At 45.0% G+C, this 11,411-nt stretch overlaps 1 protein-coding gene across 1 annotated transcript in view; it reads right to left on the reverse strand.

The window, feature by feature from the left end:
• Positions 1–11,411, reverse strand: part of LOC309560313 (vomeronasal type-2 receptor 26-like) — a gene marked incomplete at both ends in the record, with an annotated part of 49,613 nt that overhangs the window by 29,419 nt on the left and 8,783 nt on the right. The window lies entirely within an intron of this gene.

Raw genomic sequence — 11,411 nt, forward strand, 5'->3', positions numbered from 1 at the left:
TTGAATTTTCTGCAAAAAAAGAAAAAAAAAACTGCAAATAAATATACAACTTTACATATGGATCAGTAACTCTGTAATTGAGCTGAAAAAAAAAATTTTGAATTTTCTGCAAAAAAAAAAAAAAAACTGCAAATAAATATACAACTTTACATATGGATCAGTAACTCTGTAATTGAGCTGAAAAAAAAAATTTTGAATTTTCTGCAAAAAAAAAAAAAAAACTGCAAATAAATATACAACTTTACATACGGATCAGTAACTCTGTAATTGAGCTGAAAAAAAAAAAAATTGAATTTTCTGCAAAAAAAAAAAAACTGCAAATAAATATACAACTTTCCTGACAGACTCCATGGCAGCATACGTTTGGGTAGTCCCGCCTCCACTCCTACCCTATAGGACCCCACTCCCATAAATCCTTGCTCCCTTTCAGCATCCGTGTTCTTTTTTTGTCCTCCTCCTGCACCTGTTTGGTGCTGAATTCCTACATTTTTGCTACTTGATGATCGTTTGAAAAGACGCAGGGTCACTGGAGTCGGCAGGATTGAGTCCCCGATAAGCCCTTGCTGCTGCGGGGTATGGGGAGGGCAAACCGAAGAGGAGCCTTTGATGCCTGACTAAGCAGGCCGTATGGCATGGCCAATTAGCCCTGCTGCTGCGGGTGGCCGTCTTGTTTTGCCCCAACAATGGAGTATGTGTGTCCCGGTGGCTGACTCTGATGTTTTCCCTGGTGTCTAGTGGTAAGCGTTCTGGAGGGGGTAAGTACCTTTGCCTTATTTTATCCCCTTCTTACCTGGTGGCTCTTAGTGGTCTTTTCAGTTCCCTGGTGGTTTAGTGTGCGGCTAAATCTCCTCTCGGTATGCTTCCTGGAGGCTCTATGGCGCCGTGGAACGCTCTGCGTTCCATCTCCGGTGATTCTCGGCCGCTCTGCGCATGCGCGCCGGCCGGCCGGGAACGAGGCTTGGTTCGCGCATGCGCAGTAGCGGCAAATGCCGCTATTCGCGCATGCGCAGTTGACGCGGCCGTGACGTCACGGCCGGCGCCAAATTTAAAGAGCTGTCAGTCCCACATTCGGTGGGACTGACTGTAGATCGGCGTTCCCACATTTTTTCACTGTTATTAACAGGTATGTGGATCTACATTAAGGGGAGCTTACTATGTGTGGCTATAATAGTATTATGCCAGTTGTTAGCATACTTTGCATCATCTCTTCCAGTGTATCTGCTGCTTTCCAAATGGATACTGCACCGCTCCCCTGTGACCAGCCCTCTCTTAGGTAAGCACAGGGCTGGAATGGGGGGAGCAGGACATTTGGTCAGTCTTATTCTGTATTCCCTATGTTTCTCTTTGCAGCTCCTCCTCTAGGTCCGAACAACCTCAGGGCACGCGGGAAGATCGCCATGCTAAAACGCAGCCTCATCGCTCTTCCTCCAGACATGGCTCATCCAAGTCCAGATACCGTAGTAAAGACCGGTCACCTCCTAGGTCTTCACGCCAATCCAGCGAGACAAAGTGCTGGGGCTGTGGTATCCGATTACTGGACGGAAAATCGCTATGCGACTCCTGTTATTCCCGGGCAGCGGGTGAAAGAGGAGGTTCTGACCAGCATCTTGAATCTATGGTCAAACGCATAGTCAAAGACTCCCTGGCTGATCTTAATAAGCGGCAGTCTCCAACGCCAGATCCATCCGCTTCCCCTGTTAGAGAGTCCATTGGCGGACGGGCCCTGGAATCGTCTGAGCCTAGCCATCCCTCCGTATTTGAGTCTGACAGCGATTCGGATGAAGACGAGCCTAGCTTAGGATTTTCGTTCAATCTGGTTCCACCGTTAGTAAAGGCCGACAGAGAAACCTTAAATTGGGAAGACCCAGCGGTCTCCGCCCCAAAGCAGAGAAAATACTTTAAGCAGCTGAGCAAGGAGCGGCTGAATTTTCCATTTATTCCCGAATTGGGGGAAATCATAACGGAAGAATGGAGCAAGGTGGAGAGAAAGAACTCCATGGTCTCAAAATTGGCTAAACTTTATCCGTTCAAGGAAGAGGAAGTCAGACACCTGGAATCTCCTCCGCTTGTGGATGCGGCTCTTATGAGGCTTGTGAAACATGTCACTTTGCCTCTTGAGGATACGGTTTCCTTTAAGGATCCTCTTGACAGGAAAATTGACACGGATCTGAAGCGTGTCTATCTTTCAGTGGGTGCTGCTTGCAAGCCGCCCCTAGCCTTGGCATCCCTGTCCAAAGCCATGGAAGTATGGGTGGACAATGTCGATGACTCCCTCAGAAGTTTCTCTGAAGATGCAGCCAAGAGCTCTCCTATCCAGGAGTTGAAATTAGCATCAGCCTTCCTGGGGGAGGCGTCTATTGATATGATCCGCCTGTTAGCTCGAGGGATGCTATCATCAGTTACGGCAAAGCGTGCACTTTGGCTACGCCCTTGGTTGGCTGATCCTGCTTCTAAGCAGGTATGGTGCCGCATTCCCTTTGAGGGTTCTTCCCTCTTTGGGAATAAGTTGGATAGCGCCATCTCTAAGGCTACTGGTGGTAAGTCGGGCTTCCTTCCCCAGGATAGGCGTCTTCTTGGTCAGAAGAGACTTCCTCCTAGAAAACCAAGTACTGACCGTGCCAGGGAGGCACGTAGTTATAGGCCAGGAAGGGAGTTTGGAAGAAATTGGAAGTCCAGGCAGTCTTCCTTTCGGAAAGGCCCCAAGAGCAATCCATCTGGGGATAGAGACACCTCAAAGTCCTTTTGAGATTGGGCCCGCTCAGGCCGGTCAGGTGGGGGGTCGTCTCTTTCACTTTCGGCAGGTCTGGGCGGCCTCAATCCGGGATGCTTGGGTCGTCAACACAGTCTCTGCAGGTCATTCTTGGATCTTCATCAGTATTCCCGGAGACAGATTTGTTCCTACCTCCCTTCCGCGGTCAGGAGACAAGAGAGAGATTCTCTTATCCTACGTAGACTCGCTAGTCACTCAAGGAGCAGTGGTTCCAGTGCCAGAATCAGAAAGAAGACTCGGAGTGTACTCCCCTCTTTTCATGGTGCGCAAAAAGAGCGGCGCCTGGAGACCAGTGATAGATCTGACGCACTTGAATCGCTTCATCAAAGGAGAAAAATTCAAGATGGAGACTCTATTCTCCATTCAGCAAGCCGTTCAACCGGGAGATTGGATGGTCTCAGTAGACCTGAAGGATGCATACTTCCATGTGCCAGTGGCAACAGAGTTTCAGCAATATCTGAGGTTCTCGGTCGGCCAACGTCATCTGCAATTTGTATGTCTCCCCTTCGGGCTTTCCACGTCGCCTCGTACCTTTTCGAAGGTCTTGTTAGCGGTGGTAGCCTTAATAAGACTGAGAGAGGTCCGTCTTTATCATTATCTGGACGACCTCCTTCTTCTGGCCCAAGACAAGTCTGTCATCCTGGAACATCTAGCTCTGGTTATCTCGTCTCTGGAGAAGTTCGGCTGGATCCTGAACAGAGAAAAGAGCCATCTGATTCCCACTCAGTCCCTGGTCTTTTTGGGCGCGCTGTTCAACACCAAGAACAGTACCATCTCTCTGCCAGAGGAGAAGATTCCAATAATCAGGGACAGAGTGTCTATGGCTTTGTCGGCATCCCGTCTCACAGCAAAACAATGCCTAAGAGTAATTGGCACCATGGTGTCAACAGCCCCCATGGTGAAGTGGGCTCTCTGGAAGATGAGGCCTTTTCAGAGGGGTTTTCTTCAGCAATGGAACGGAGTCAGCAATTCTCAGAGAATAGTAATAACAGCAACCATGAAGAGCTGGCTTCCTTGGTGGCTACAGCTGAAGAATTTGCACAATTGTCACTCCATAGCCCCCATATCTTGGGTGATAGTGACATCAGACGCCAGCAACACCGGCTGGGGCGGTCATTGCGGAACAGAGATGGCCCAAGGGAAATGGGACTTTTTGTCTCGCCAGACTGTGTCCAACATCTTAGAACTACGAGCGGCCTTTCAAGTGTTACTAGCCTTCAGCCACCTCATTCGGGGCACCTCAGTCATGCTGAGGTTAGACAACACGACTGCAGTAGCCTATGTGAGGAGACAAGGTGGAACTCGCAGTGCATCCCTGCTTCGGGAAGTAGAGCCAATAATGACCTGGGCTCAGAAAAACCTGGTCAATCTGTCGGCAGTTTACATACCAGGGGCTCAGAACACACAGGCGGATTTCCTCTCGAGAACACAACTCAACAACAACGAGTGGTCTCTCCACGAGGATGTGTTCAACTGGATCCTGTCCTTGGAGTTCATCCCAGAGGTGGATCTATTTGCCTCCTTCAACAACAGGAAGTTGCAGAAGTTTTACTCGAGGAACAGAGATTCCAGAGCATTCGGGGTGGATGCCCTGACAGATTGCTGGAAGTTTCACAAGGCTTATGCCTTTCCCCCAGTGCCAGTCATCTTTCAATTTCTGCGGAGAGTCCAGATGGAGTCAGTCAAAGTGGTTGCAGTAATCCCGTTCTGGCCCAACAGACCGTGGTTTCCCCTATTATTCCAGCTGAGCTACCGCGATCCAGTCCCTCTTCCTCTCAGGGCAGATCTGCTGTCCCAGGGCTCCATCCTTCACCCATGCCCAGCCCGTCTGCACCTTCGGGTCTGGTTTTTGAAAGGGGAAAGCTGGAAGCGTTAGGATGTCCGGAAGTAGCCATACCAACTCTTTTGAGTGCTAGAAGACAAAGCACGAATAAAACCTATGAAAGGATTTGGGCTAGGTTTACTTCTTTCCTAGAGTCCAAAGGAAAGTCCTGGTCATCTCCTTCCGTGCAGAATATTCTATCTTTTCTCCAGTCAGGTTTGGAATTACCTCTTTCAGTGAGCGCCTTACGAGTCCAAGTCTCAGCCATATCCGCTTTCACAGGCATTTCCTGGGCTACACATCCTTTGATCAGGCAATTCTTCAAAGGGGCAGTAAGGCTAAGGCCACAGAAAAAGTTGAGATTCCCCAAGTGGGACATGCCTTTGGTCCTGGATTTCTTATCCTCAGTTGGCTCAAGTCTTGAAGATCCTATATCTATAAAACATCTCACCCTCAAGACGGTCTTTCTGGTGGCCATCACATCTGCAAAAAGGGTGTCAGAGATCCAAAGTCTGGGAAGTAAGGAACCCTTTCTGACTTTTTTCCCGGACAGAGTTGTCCTCATTCCAATGCTGGGAGCAAGGCCTAAAGTCACGTCGGTTTTCCATGAGAACCAAGAAATTGTTCTCCCTACTTTCAATTTATCGGCCGAACCTCCGGAAGTCCATCCTCTGGATGTGGGCAACACGCTCAGACAGTACTTGGAAGCTACAGCCTCTTTCCGGAAGACAGATTATCTCTTTATCCTATTGTCTGGGAAGAACAAAGGTATGCGTGCTTCTTCAAGATCAGTTGCCTCCTGGATAGTAGAGGCGATTCAGTGGGCTTATAGAGAGAAGGGCTTGGTTCCTCCAAAAGCGGTGACTGCACATTCTACGCGTGGTGTCGCTACTTCATGGGCAGCTTCAAGACACGTCGCTCCGGATGTGGTCTGCAGAGCAGCGTCTTGGTCGTCCATTCATACATTTATGTCACATTATTGTGTTGAGCCGGCGGCTCTTTCTTCTGTTGGTTTTGGTGCTCAAGTGTTATCTGTTGCAGGTGTTAATTAAAATTTGTCAGCATCTGCCCACCCAATTGTGTTTTGGCGAGTTATTTCCCAAACGTATGCTGCCATGGAGTCTGTCAGGAAAACGGAAAATTTATATCAAATACTTACCGTAATTTTCCTTTCCTGATGGACTCCATGGCAGCAGGAGTCCCCTCCCAGTTCCTGAGTAGGCTAGTTACAGAACACGGATGCTGAAAGGGAGCAAGGATTTATGGGAGTGGGGTCCTATAGGGTAGGAGTGGAGGCGGGACTACCCAAACGTATGCTGCCATGGAGTCCATCAGGAAAGGAAAATTACGGTAAGTATTTGATATAAATTTTCCGTTTTGCATACGGATCAGTAACTCTGTAATTAAGCTGAAAAAAAAAAAATTGAATTTTCTGCAAAAAAAAAAAAAAAAAAACTGCAAATAAATATACAATTTTAGATATGGATCAGTAACTCTGTAATTGAGCTGAAAAAAAAAAAATTGAATTTTCTGCAAAAAAAAAAAACTGCAAATAAATATACAACTTTAGATACGGATCAGTAACTCTGTAATTGAGCTGAAAAAAAAAAGAAATTGAATGTTCTGCAAAAAAAAAAAACTGCAAATAAATATACAACTTTACATACGGATCAGTAACTCTGTAATTGAGCTGAAAAAAAAAAATTTTGAATTTTCTGCAAAAAAAAAAAAAAACTGCAAATAAATATACAACTTTACATACGGATCAGTAACTCTGTAATTGAGCTGAAAAAAAAAAAAAAAAAAATTGAATTTTCTGCAAAAAAAAAAAAAAAAACTGCAAATAAATATACAACTTTAGATACGGATCAGTAACTCTGTAATTGAGCTGAAAAAAAAAAAATTTGAATGTTCTGCAAAAAAAAAAACTGCAAATAAATATACAACTTTAGATACGGATCAGTAACTCTGTAATTGAGCTGAAAAAAAAAAAAAAATTTGAATGTTCTGCAAAAAAAAAAAAAAAAAAACTGCAAATAAATATACAATTTTAGATATGGATCAGTAACTCTGTAATTGAGCTGAAAAAAAAAAAATTGAATTTTCTGCAAAAAAAAAAAACTGCAAATAAATATACAACTTTAGATACGGATCAGTAACTCTGTAATTGAGCTGAAAAAAAAAAGAAATTGAACGTTCTGCAAAAAAAAAAAAAAAAAACTGCAAATAAATATACAACTTTAGATACGGATCAGTAACTCTGTAATTGAGCTGAAAAAAAAAAAAATTTGAATGTTCTGCAAAAAAAAAAAAAAAAAACTGCAAATAAATATACAACTTTACATACGGATCAGTAACTCTGTAATTGAGCTGAAAAAAAAAAAAAATTGAATTTTCTGCAAAAAAAAAGAAAAAAACTGCAAATAAATATACAACTTTACATACGGATCAGTAACTCTGTAATTAAGCTGAAAAAAAAAAAAATTTGAATTTTCTGCAAAAAAAACAAAACAAAAAAAACACTGCAAATAGATATACAACTTTACATACAGTAATATAGAATTTTTTTAGAAAAAAAAAAAAAAAGAATTTAAAAATTAATTTTAACAACTTCTGGAGCGGAAATGATTTGCCCCCCATTCCTGACCAGGACATCTTTTGCGATTCGGCACTGCGTTATTTTAACGGACAATTGCGCGTTCATGCGACGCTGTACCCAAATAAAATGTATGTCCTTTTTTTTTTCCCACAAATAGAGATTTCTTTTGGTGGTATTTGCGGTTTTTCGTTTTTGCACTATAAACAAAAAAAGAGCGACAATTCTGAAAAAAAAAAAAAAACAATATTTTTCACATTCTGCAATATAACATTCCCCCCAAAAAATGTAAAAATCAAAAATCTAATTTTTATAACATTTTAGGCCAGTTTGTATTCTGCCACGTATTTTTGGTAAAAAAAAAAAAAAAATCGCAATAAGAGTATTTTGATTGGTTTGCACAAAAGTTATTGCATCTACTAACTATGGAAAAGATTCATTTTTATTGTTTTTTTTTTTTTTTACTAGTAATGGCGGCGATTTGCGATTTTTAGCGGGACTGCGACATTGCGGCGGACAGATCGGACCCCTAACTGACATTTTTGACACTTTTGGGGGGACCAGTGACATTACTACAGTAATCAGTGCTATAAATATGCACTGTTACTGTAATAATGACACTGGCAGGGAAGGGGTTAACACAGTGGGTGGTCAAGGGGTTAAATGTAGGCCTAGGGGAATGTTTCCAACTGTATGGGGGAGGGGCTTGTGAAATGATCATAGAGACCTGTGTTCCTATATAGAAGGATCACAGGAGCTCTGTGATCATTCCAGAGAGAAGAGCGGTCAGATGTGTTTTTTTTTTTTTGAAAGAGAAAAAAAAGAGTCTTTGCTAAAAAAATATATATATATAATTTTTGGGGGCTCTAAGTAATTTTCTAGCAAAAAAATACTGATTTTAACTTGTGTCAGAAATATATTTTAACATGTGTCAGAAATAGGCTTGGTCCTTAAGTGGTTTATCAAACTGGACATGGACATAGCAAAGCCTGTTTACAACCTGAACAAACCCAATAAAAAGTCCTTCTGAAAGGCTTTTGGTGGCGCAGACATTCTTCCAACAGACCTTAAATATTATCCACTGGACCCTGATAACTTTCAGAGCATCATTCCAGAATCATTAACTTGTGTATCACCCTCTAGTGTGATTGATTAGGTGTACATAATTAGTTGTAGAGTAGGAAAATTTGGTTTGTCTGTGAGCCAGGCCTGGGTTGAATCTAGGTCAGGGTTTAGTGACTTAGGGAGGCTGGATGACTCAGCAAGCAGCATCTCCGATGGCTTCCCCTACTTTCTGGAACCTTGGAGAAGCTTCCAGAAGTAGAGAGCAGAGTCTAGGGGGAGCTGCTTGGAGTATTGATTAGGGCCCCAGCCAATCCCAAGCAAAATGGGCTTGCAGAGGGCAGGTCACCTCATAAATACCCATGGGTCCTGCCAGCAGGGGCAGTCAGGTGGAAGCTGGAGATGGAGTACTGAGGAGGCTGTTGGAGGCCCTTTCAGGGAACCCCCTTATCTGGGGGGTTGACCTCAGAACTCGGGCTCAGGTGCTAGAGGGACCCTCTAAAACAAATGAAGGAATCCTTTCTGGGGTTCTGAGGCACGGAAGCAAGAAGAAGACAGCAAGAGAGAGTCAGCATGTCCATGAGATCTCCCGAGGAGTCAGCTGGGTGGGCTGGTGAGTGAGCAGTCTGGGAGGACGAGAGAGAGAGAGAGAGAGAGAGAGAGAGAGAGAGAGAGAGAGAGAGAGAGAGTCTGGGAGGATTGTGGAGAAGTAGCCAGGAGGGCTAGTGAAAGGGGCAGCTGCAGCCAGGCAGGCTGGCAGTGCCTGAAGAGGTGGTGCTGGGATCATTAGCCACAGGGATTTAAGCTGGTCACTGAATTTGCTACACACCTAAAGGGGGTTTTGGGTTCCTGCCTGTAATGGGCTATTGCTTTTAATCTGACTGAATACTATTCAGATCCATAAAACAGTATGCCAGCTGGAATTCTGCAAGCAAGTTGTTTGAAGTCAAGTGGGCATCCTATAATTTCCCAATCCCTATCCAAGTTCTAGTTCTTCAATAACTAACAAAAAGACTGTTCTCCGACTCAATTGTGCTTGTGAAGTTTTGTTGTGCCTGTCTGTCCAGGGTGGGGATCCAATTTTTACTTGTTGCTCCTTAGGGGGTGCGCTACACTTGCGCCATACCCATCTTACCTTTTCCTCATTTTTGGGAAACCATATTTCCCCCCAAGCCTTTCTGATCCACAGAAGTAATTGGGAAATGTTTGTTCCAAGGCCAACCAATCACATCCACATCCTTAATATTAATTCATTCAGAAAAGAAGAAGAACCCAGGCAATCTGGTAGTGCCAGGGAACTCGACTCCAAGTAGGGGAGTTGATCCACACTCTCTTTTAGGGATTTGGACTTTTAAGGCTGTGAGGTTGTCATAAACTTTGTGCTCCACAAATCTCAAGACTTAAGGAAGTTGGCACTCGCTACGCTTCGCATCCAAATCATGGGCTCATGCTGGTCCCTGCCTGGAATGATATTCAAACATCAATTCTTGTCCACCTTACCATCACCCAATGATGAGACCTTGTGTTCAGATATGGGCCTACTTAGATGTTCTTTTTCACTCATCTACTCTTTCTTAGCCATGTCAAATTCCATGCACTGTCTATCTTTTATTGCGACCTGGAAATGTGACCTCTATATTACATTTTTGTTTGTAGTATGAGTGTAAAGAGAGGCCCGGAGTAAAGGAGAGAAGAGACATGGACGGAGGGCCGGCATGACAGGGGTTAAAGGGGTTTGGGACAAGGAGGGGTTTTCAGCCCAGTACGATAGAAAATATAAGTGGTGGGACTTTTAATTGGTGTTTTGGCCAGGAAGGGGTGGAGCTACAGGGAGAGGTCAAGCTGGGGGCCTCAGGAAGTCTTCAGTCGGAGGAAAGCTGCATTGGAGAATATTTGCCACCCTCCCTCCCTCCCATTTTCTTGTATCTTCTTGTTTTTTTCTGACTTTTGGTTTTGCGGTCCACCGCCCTTGTTTTTGGTTTTTGTTTTAACAGAGGCTTTCTTCTTTTGGGGTGGTTCTTTGTCATGGCAGCAAGCGGGGTACAAGGTCCTGGTAGGTTAGTATGGTGCAAACGTATACTTGGTAGGGACCCGTCTGAGGTACGGCTCCCAGATGGTGCAAACTTATACTTGGTAGGGTCCCGTCTGAGGTACGGCTCCCTGATGGTGCAAACTTATACTTGGTAGGGTCCCATCTGAGGTACGGCTCCCTGATGGTGCAAACTTATACTTGGTAGGGTCCCGTCTGAGGTACGGCTCCCTGATGGTGCAAACTTATACTTGGTAGGGACCCGTCTGAGGTACGGCTCCCAGATGGTGCAAACTTATACTTGGTAGGGACCCATCTGAGGTACGGCTCCCTGATGGTGCAAACTTATACTTGGTAGGGACCCGTCTGAGGTACGGCTCCCAGATGGTGCAAACTTATACTTGGTAGGGACCCATCTGAGGTACGGCTCCCTGATGGTGCAAACTTATACTTGGTAGGGACCCGTCTGAGGTACGGCTCCCAGATGGTGCAAACTTATACTTGGTAGGGACCCATCTGAGGTACGGCTCTCAGATGGTGCAAACTTATACTTGGTAGGGACCCATCTGAGGTACGGCTCCCTGATGGTGCAAACTTATACTTGGTAGGGTCCCGTCTGAGGTACGGCTCCCTGATGGTGCAAACTTATACTTGGTAGGGACCCGTCTGAGGTACGGCTCCCTGATGGTGCAAACTTATACTTGGTAGGGACCTGTCTAAGGTACGGCTCCCAGATGGTGCAAACTTTTAATTGGTAGGGACCCATCTGAGGTACGGCTCCCAGATGGTGCAAACTTATACTTGGTAGGGACCCATCTGAGGTACGGCTCCCAGATGGTGCAAACTTATACTTGGTAGGGACCCATCTGAGGTACGGCTCCCAGATGGTGCAAACTTTTAATTGGTAGGGACCCATCTGAGGTACGGCTCCCAGATGGTGCAAACTTATACTTGGTAGGCACCCATCTGAGGTACGGCTCCCAGATGGTGCAAACTTTTAATTGGTAGGGACCCGTCTGAGGTACTGCTCCCAGATGGTGCAAACTTTTAATTGGTAGGGACCCGTCTGAGGTACTGCTCCCAGATGGTGCAAACTTTTAATTGGTAGGGACCCGTCTGAGGTACGGCTCCC

The sequence above is a fragment of the Pelophylax lessonae genome, assembly GCF_965119305.1.
Source record: "Pelophylax lessonae genome assembly, chromosome: 1".
Lineage (NCBI taxonomy): Eukaryota > Metazoa > Chordata > Amphibia > Anura > Ranidae > Pelophylax > Pelophylax lessonae.